General features: G+C 38.5%; 1 protein-coding gene across 1 annotated transcript in view; it reads right to left on the bottom strand.

Moving 5' to 3' along the window:
- Positions 1 to 8397, bottom strand: part of LOC118232073 (catenin alpha-2) — a 317807-nt gene that overhangs the window by 270665 nt on the left and 38745 nt on the right. The gene's annotated exons all lie outside the window — the stretch shown is intronic.

Raw genomic sequence — 8397 nt, forward strand, 5'->3', positions numbered from 1 at the left:
ATTATCACAGCCTGGATATAAATCTCAGATTATAACCACCAGCCCACTGAACTCAAATTAGAACATGAAGAGGTGTTTAGCCTGGGAATAATGTGGTTGCCTATAAAAAGGGGGCTTGTCTAATAATAAATGGGGAAAAAAATGAATCGTGCCCTTCAGTCACCTGATCCTACAGCCAGCTCTGCTGCGCAAAAAAACAACTGATCTACAGAATGTGGGGCTCAAACGTACAAGCCTTATGCTGTAATGTTCACGGTCCAGGGACTTGTGTTCTGGAATATTAGCGTTAATGTCCCGGTTTATTCATTAACACTCCACCTGCATAATTTATTTGCTTTAATTTAATTTCAGAGCCAGGCAAGCCGGATGATTTAGATTTAAAATTACCGCGAGAGTGAAGAGAAGTTCCGTGCTCACCGCTCACACCGGTAACCGTTTTATTTAAATATGCACTTACAATGTGCGCCGTAATGAAGTTTTTGCTGAGCCAGCTCTTAATATAATCGCCACATTAGAATGTGAGAGGGTTGGAATGTGGCATAAATTGGAACTGTATATCACACCCGGCTCAGTGATCAGCTCATTTATGCTTTTTTCAGCTCTTAACTATAAGTTTGTTCTGTAGTTACCGTAGTTACCAGAACAGATATGACTTTCTGTGTTTATATTAGTAGGTGGGATCCCCACAGACTGGAGAGGCAGAAGTTATGAAGTCCATCATTAATCTAAACTAACACTGCATACAAATTTATAATAAGCATGCAACATTCACTTGCTACATGACATACATAAAATTTTACTATAAGTGTACCGTCATAATGAAGCGACATCATTGGTGTTTTCCACTGGAGAGGTATTATTGTGGTCTTTGTGCCTTGCATAAATGAAATGATGTTTAATAATCTACTACAGATAGACACACACGCACGCACACACACACACACACACACACACACGTTTTAGACTTTTGCTCCAATGTAATGAAATGGTGAGATTGTTCCTTATTTCACACCGTTCATGCAGCAAAGCAAAACAACAGCTGAGGATTGAGTTCCTCTGTTCCTGTTCTAAGATATTTAGTTCCAATTTAAGATATTTCTTTCTGGCAGATCCATTCTTACAGAAGGATGATTGTGAAAGTTAATCATCATCATTATCATCATCATCATAGCGGTCATCATACAGGTCCATGGTAACATAAAATAAAATAAATGTATCTGAATTCATCCCTTTTCTCCATGACAGGGAGTCTCGCACTTAAAATAAATGCAGAAAAAGAATGAGATCAGACGAATTTAGAGCACACAGCCAATTCCATAACACTGGCCTTTTGTAAGACTTGCCTGCGTTAAAAGTAAAGAATGCAGTCGACCTCTGTGACTCCATTTTAAAATCCTTGTAAGCTTTACATCCTGAATAAAATGCATGTCCTGCATGGTACAGTCCTATTGTTTATGAGAATAATGACAGGATAGTAAATTATATACATATTTGCCATGGTAATTACCATTACAACTGTGGTCAGGGAAATCTTTTTATCTCAACCCATAAATTGCATGTGCCAATGTACTGTTAACAGTGATTTAACTCCATTGAATTTGTTGCAACAAAGATGTAATTTTCATAATTACGTTTCATAAATGCAGTTAGTGCAGTGACTGAGCAATGGATGAACCACTGCAACTCACCTAATTTTTTTAAAAACAAGTTTTCAGCTTCAGCTAAAATATGTCTCTGCATCTATTTTGTTGATACATATTTTTTAATGTTCCTGAATGGCCTCTGTCTATATAGGATGAATAGAAGAAGTCAGTATAGGAAACTGACTTCTTTTATGAGTTCATTGGGGCGCTATTACACAGGTCTACCACAAGGGGGCAAAAACACATCATAAATGGTATGCACAAGAAGTGGACGGTCACATTTTCATATTGTACCATTTGAAATTACACAGAAAAAATGCACAGCAATGCACAGAAACTAATTCAGGTGCTCATAACTGTAGATAAACTGACCGCCATGTTTTCATGATGTGAACAGGCACATTAGCTTAGGAGGAGATGGCCATAAAGATGTTTAGGTCTTTTCTTCTTTTTTTAGATTATTTATTTATTTTTTAATCTGACTTCAATCATTTTTCATAATTTCAACCTTTAATACCTTTGATGGAAAATAAAGTGGATGGTAAAAGTTGGATATTAAGCTTAAAATTATTTCAAGCATGCTCTGCATTGGTGTGCTTAATGAAAGGCTATCTAATGTATAATGCAAGGTAGCACCAGCAATCACTGCATTCAAAAACCTACATTTTGTGGTACTGACCACCATTATCTGATTTTACTGTATGTATACCTCTAACTACTAATTTTTATGTCAGTGCTGGCGTATATACTAAATATTACATTCACTTTGCATACATGGGCATCGGCATTGTGTTCTTCAGATATTTGTAGCTTTTTTTAAAGCAAAATGACAGCAGAAAAACTACTGAACTTCAGAAGGAGTGTAAATATTGTGAAAGCTTAAAGAAAACTATCGCCTTAAACACCAGCCACTGCCACCTACATCCATCTATGTACTGGTTTACTGTAATTTGGTGTAGGGTTACAAAATTCCCTCCAAGTTCTTCAGCCTCCTTTGAGTGCTAAACCAAAACACTTAAATTTCAGTGAAAGGGGAACAGCATTCAGGTTAAGTATAGGGCTTTTGTGCTCGCAGGAACTCGATGCAGCCAGGTGGTGACCAACCTGTTTTAACTTGTTAAACCCTCCTTTAAAACCTTTTATTGTCTGACCAATAAAATAAGAACAAATGAAAATTAGGAAAAGACTGCTGCTTGGCAGTTGAGCTTATTAGGAAGAATGCACCTCAGCACCTGGACCATTGCTGTGAAGTATGCCGTAAGGAAATCATCTTACCGCTTCATTAATAAGCGTCTGCATTATGATTGTGTAGTACATTAGCTTTAGTTGCTAGACTTCCTGACATCATCACGGTGATCTCTTTAACACTGTTCTGGCCTTCGGAACATATTCTGTATCACTGAATTCTCCTCAGAAGCCCACAATTAGAAAATTCCCATCATTCTTTGCCGGTAATGGTCCCTTACCTTACTAAAGCATTGTTTCTATCATCTTTGTTCTGGTAATTATGAGGTAGCATAATTGCTTGAAGAGCCATTAGTCAATGTAATGTTTGTCATGGCAAAACGACAGCTCTCATTACGAGTATTAGAGCATTTGTTGAGGGTCACAGATCTTTTCAAGAGTTTAATAATGCAGAAAGTTCATAGGGGCCCGTTTAGAAAAATCGACATTGTCTCAAAGATCAGCAGGGCAAAGGGTTCGTGATGAGAACTGATTGGCTTACATCCTTACATCAGATCACATTTTGGTCACAATACTTTCTTTTTCTTTTTTTTTTTTCTTCTAGCTAAGACATCATATGTCCAGCGTTCAAAAACGTGAAGCAGTTTTTTTGTTTGTTTTGTTTTGTTTTTTGTTTGTTTTTTCAGTAGCAACATCATTTGCAGTCTCATCACAATCTGGTGAAATGTGAAATCTATTCTGTCACAGAGAGTGGAAAACAAATTACGGTTCAGCTCTGACACAGGCTTTAATGAAAGGCTAATCAGAGACCTGGATTCTGCAGGCAGGTTCCTCGTGTAAGAAATCTGAGAGACACGTCTGTGCCTGCGCTACGCCTTGGGATGACACCGGCCTGAAAGCTGAAGGCCCGACATTGGCTCACGTCTCAATTTCAGATCCAAATGCGCCATTTTAAATCGTTGCTAACTGAGAGAGAACAGGACGAGGGAATGAAATACTGGTAAAGCACCTTTTGATCAGAGGACAGATTATTCAATGCCCCCCAATGCTATTGCTTGAATGCAGAGTATTAGGTCTGTGCTGTATGGTTTATGGACTGTGTCTGAATAGCTAATCTATTTACAACATAAACGGCCATTTTATTATTCTCCACTGCCCTTTTTATTTTTGTTCTATTCTGAAAAATATGTTTAGAAGCACATCTTGATATATATTCAAAAACACATATAGCTTACTTGTGAGCCATTGTTAATGGAACACTACCTCATTAATGCTAGCTCCAGTGTTGTTTATTCAACGGTATGTCATTTCCAGTGAATTGCAGGAGAAACGAACGTTCTTTTTTAGTCATAGATTCTCAGCCTGAACATTTAAAACTGAACCAGCCAATCACTGCTTTATGGTGTCTGAGGAACAGACAAATACAGATATCATTGGCGTTGCTAATTCAAATAATGAAAAATGAACTGAAAAGTTCACCGTTGCAATTCTGAAATAAATTATTGGAAGTAGTGCATGATGATCTTCTTTTGCTACATCAACAAAGGTAAATACGCAGTATGTTTTCATACTTTTATATATCATTTAATTCCTTTGGCTCATTTGATGCTTGAGGTGAGGATTAAATCTGTGGATGTTGTTGGCAGTCAATAGATCACAGCAAGACTTCTTTCATCTACATTCCACAAGGTTCCCTTCTCCTTGGTCACAGTATGGCTACTTGGCAAAACATCTCCTTCTTTAATCTCCCTGTTTTCATTGGCTGCACGTCTCCAATAGCAACCTGCTGTCTGATGGAAATACTGTAAGCACGCCAGCTCTGCAAAGTCAATCTGAATTACTGAAGGACCATCAGTATAATATTTTACTGGTACCTTTAAAAAGTCATTTGACATGTTACTTCCTTCATGAATTTCATTACATATCCTACAATAACTTCATGAGTCCTACTCCCCAATCGATCTATTCAGCAAACATGCTCAAGGTAAAAAAAAATGTTTATGCCTCAAGTATTGGAGCAGATTCACTAATAGTACCAACAATACATTATTGAAAGTTTAGGCACGCGAGTGGTGGTTTATCTGAACCAAGCTCCTGCTGTAAATTTCATTTTATCTCTCAATCTCATTGCTGTTTAGCCGTATGCGCTCTTTGTCGCAATCCTTCGTCTTCCAGATTGGGCCCCCCACGTTAGGGAGACAGCTTCCTTCTCGGCTTCCCCGGGGTTGGGGGGTTAAGACTCGTAATTTTAACCGGAGCTCCTGAGGCATTGTCCCTCCCTCAACTCCGCATCTTGGCTGATGCTGTCTCTCAGAGGTCAGTGGGAGGCGGCGCTCAGCTAAAACTTTAAATACTTTCCCATAGTTGACAGGACACGTCCCCCTTTCTTGATTTGGTTGCAAGCCCCCGCGTCTCGTCGAACCTGCCAAAGACAACCGCATTGCTCGTGAAACCGCGGTTGTCGGCCCTTCGTTTCGGCTCGTTCGTTATGGCTCGTGCGAAACGGAAGGAAGAACGTACCTCTGAGGAAAGGGAAGAGTCCCTTCAGAATAAGAGTGAGCGAGTGGCCACCGCACACCACCGCCCTCTTACAGATATTCAGCTATAACTTCATATAATATGAATATAATATATTCATATTATATGAATATAATATATTAATTCATATAATTTTAAATGCTTCTTGGTTGCACTGTGCTTACTGGCAACCCGAAGTAAGCTTGTCTAAGGAGGCAGCTCCAGGTATAAAGATTAGAGGAGAATAAACTGGAAAGCAATCATAAAGTAAATTACAAACGAGTGAAACTCCCGGTGATAATTCCCATTCATCTCGTTGAACCTGTAATAGGATGTAGTCTGATGGTAGAGGTGTAATTAATATCTTTTGATGATTTCCGATTTGATAACACAGTTGCCCACATCTCTTACTGTATTATGGCGGAAAGCCCAGCTTGCACAAAACAATTAAGGTCTAGAGCCACGCAGTGAGTTTCAGACAGCAGGTAATAATGTAATGAATCTAAGCAGTTTCCCCTAAGGACATCTATAATAACTGAGGCTTATTTTTCATACCATTTCATGATCCACTGGACATCGAAGGGAAATTAATTTTGTCTTAAAAATACACATCTTCTAATATGATTTGGTCACGATTTGCAGTAGAAAGTTGTCTATGTGTTTTTTAAAAATCTGAAACGAATTCCTGGTGTTAGTACAAAATCTATTTCCATGTCTACTGGTATGCAGCCAAAGTGTCAGTGTTAAATCAACTCTGTCAAAGTTTATGTTAGTCTAGGGGATATAACCTGTACTCTGGACCTAACCTGAGTTGATTTTACTAATTCTGTTCGGCATTGACTAGGCCCTAAAATGAGGGGATAAAAAGAATAAAACTTGACAACTGTAAATATAAATATTAAAAACTAGTTTATCACGTAAAGCACAAATCCTTATTCGGCTGTGTTAGAAGCTATGCAATCAAGTGACAGCACAGGTAAATAAACTCGGTGCACAAAGGCATGGATGTATATTATTTACACACAACCCTATGATTCATTCGCACAGCCCAATAAACTGATGATGAAAAATATTCTTCTAAACGGAGGCGTCATTACAATGCACAAGTGTGCAATTATTCCACTCATCAGCTGTGGATTCAATGGTAATAAATAACCTTTTCGCTGATCTCAAAATCTGTTCAGAGGAAAAATATCCGAAGGGTAAAACAATCTGAAAATAAGCAGAAAAGGAACTTTCAGGTTGTCTCATTGATACAGCTCTGTGTGAAGGTCGTTTGCATTGTCGAGTTACAATGAAAATTGCAGTGGGAGGTTTTTTTTTTGGTTTTTTTTAAAAAGTCCTCTGCATTCCTTTGGGACTATCATTGTTACTTCTTCCCATAATGCAGTGCATGTACTTGTTTGTCCAGGAAAAAAAATACAAATTGTGGTATATCTGGAGAGATCAGTCATAACCTTTGGAACAAAAACAGGAACAGCCATATCAGCTCAAAGGAAGAAAATGAATTAACCAGTACCACGACCACTATTAATATTGCTGACATAAGGTAGATTTCAACACCACATGAATGTCTCCTCTTGAATTCACGGAACAGCTCGACCTTCACTACTGTAAGATCTAATAACATTGTGGACAGGAAGGTCAGTTTACTTGTACAAACTTGAAATGCAAAACAGCCACTTCACGGCAGTGTCCTACCTGGGAATCGAACCAGTTCCTTACTCATTACACTACACTGCCGCCCATTCATTGTGGATGCTAAGCCCGCAGTGTCTAGAGAGGGATAAAAAATTAACCAGGGAATTCAGACTTAACCAGCCAGCGAGAGAAAGCAGGTCTCTTTCCAAACACGGCCTCTGGGGACCAGACAGGGTTAAGCAATCTGTTTCTTAGATGAGTCTCACAACAGCCCAGCACCCACAGCTGCTCGTCCGATGAACTGTGCAGTTAAAGTCAGCTAAAGCCCCAGTCATTCATTTAAAATAAATTGAAATCCGAGCTCCGCTTTAGAGTAAACCTTGGTTAAAAATGGATTAAAGGTACCTTTTTTTTTTTCCCAGACAGACACTGGAAAGGCATAACATAAAACACAAACATAAAACACTCTGGTTTTAAAGGCTTCTCATAGAGTTTCTCGTTTTCATTCATTGACCGATTACTGCTGGTGTGGGTGTACACAGGAATATCATCAATTATGTTTTTGACTTGGCTTCATGCACACAAACAAGATGGAAAAAAATCAATAACCTGAGTTCAGTCGTTCCATCCATAGAATGGATGTGCATTCATATCCGTTTACCTGTCTTAATATGAATACACCCACAGCTTTCATCCTACCCACCCTGCCCATTCTAATGATAATCTCCACTGTTCACGCCTTGACAGTAGAATCGCTTCAAGGTGCATGTCGATAACGTCTGAGATTCATTCTGATCATTTCACTGCGTCAACGAGCGTGGCTGACTTACAAACGGAAAATGCCGCCAGGTCATGTTTTAGGTTACTGTGCAACCTCCGACCAAACAGCTATTTTACAACCTTTAATGCCACGCAAAAAAAAATAAAAATAAAAATAAAAAAGAAAAGTTAAACCCTGAACAAGTCCCTATTTATTATTTGCCTGGTGGCACACTGAGAACATAAAAAACACAGTTAATGTACTGTCTACAAAATATATCCGCTCTCAAATGTCACATTATTTCACGGTCACTTTACATCAACATTAATAATATTAGTTTGTTTACTCGACAAACATGTCTTGCTGGGGGCAATCATTAAAATTGCACATAGCGTCTGGGTTAAAGAAATTAGATAATAATCCTGATCGGAAGGCTCTGCGTTATAATAACAAAAGAGAGAGCTATGCTTTTTCCCGGTAGAACAAATGGCTAAAAGGCAAAGAGGATGATAGACTTATTTCAAATAGGGGGGGGGGGGGGGGGATCCAATAAATATAGCTTATCCAAAATATCATCTTAGATTTGTTTAAATACCTTTAAGAAATCAATTTACATTCACCCTTCAATTCATTTTATCCCTGACTTCTTGC

The sequence above is a fragment of the Anguilla anguilla genome, chromosome 7 (genome assembly GCF_013347855.1).
Source record: "Anguilla anguilla isolate fAngAng1 chromosome 7, fAngAng1.pri, whole genome shotgun sequence".
NCBI classification, from domain to species: Eukaryota; Metazoa; Chordata; class Actinopteri; order Anguilliformes; family Anguillidae; genus Anguilla; species Anguilla anguilla.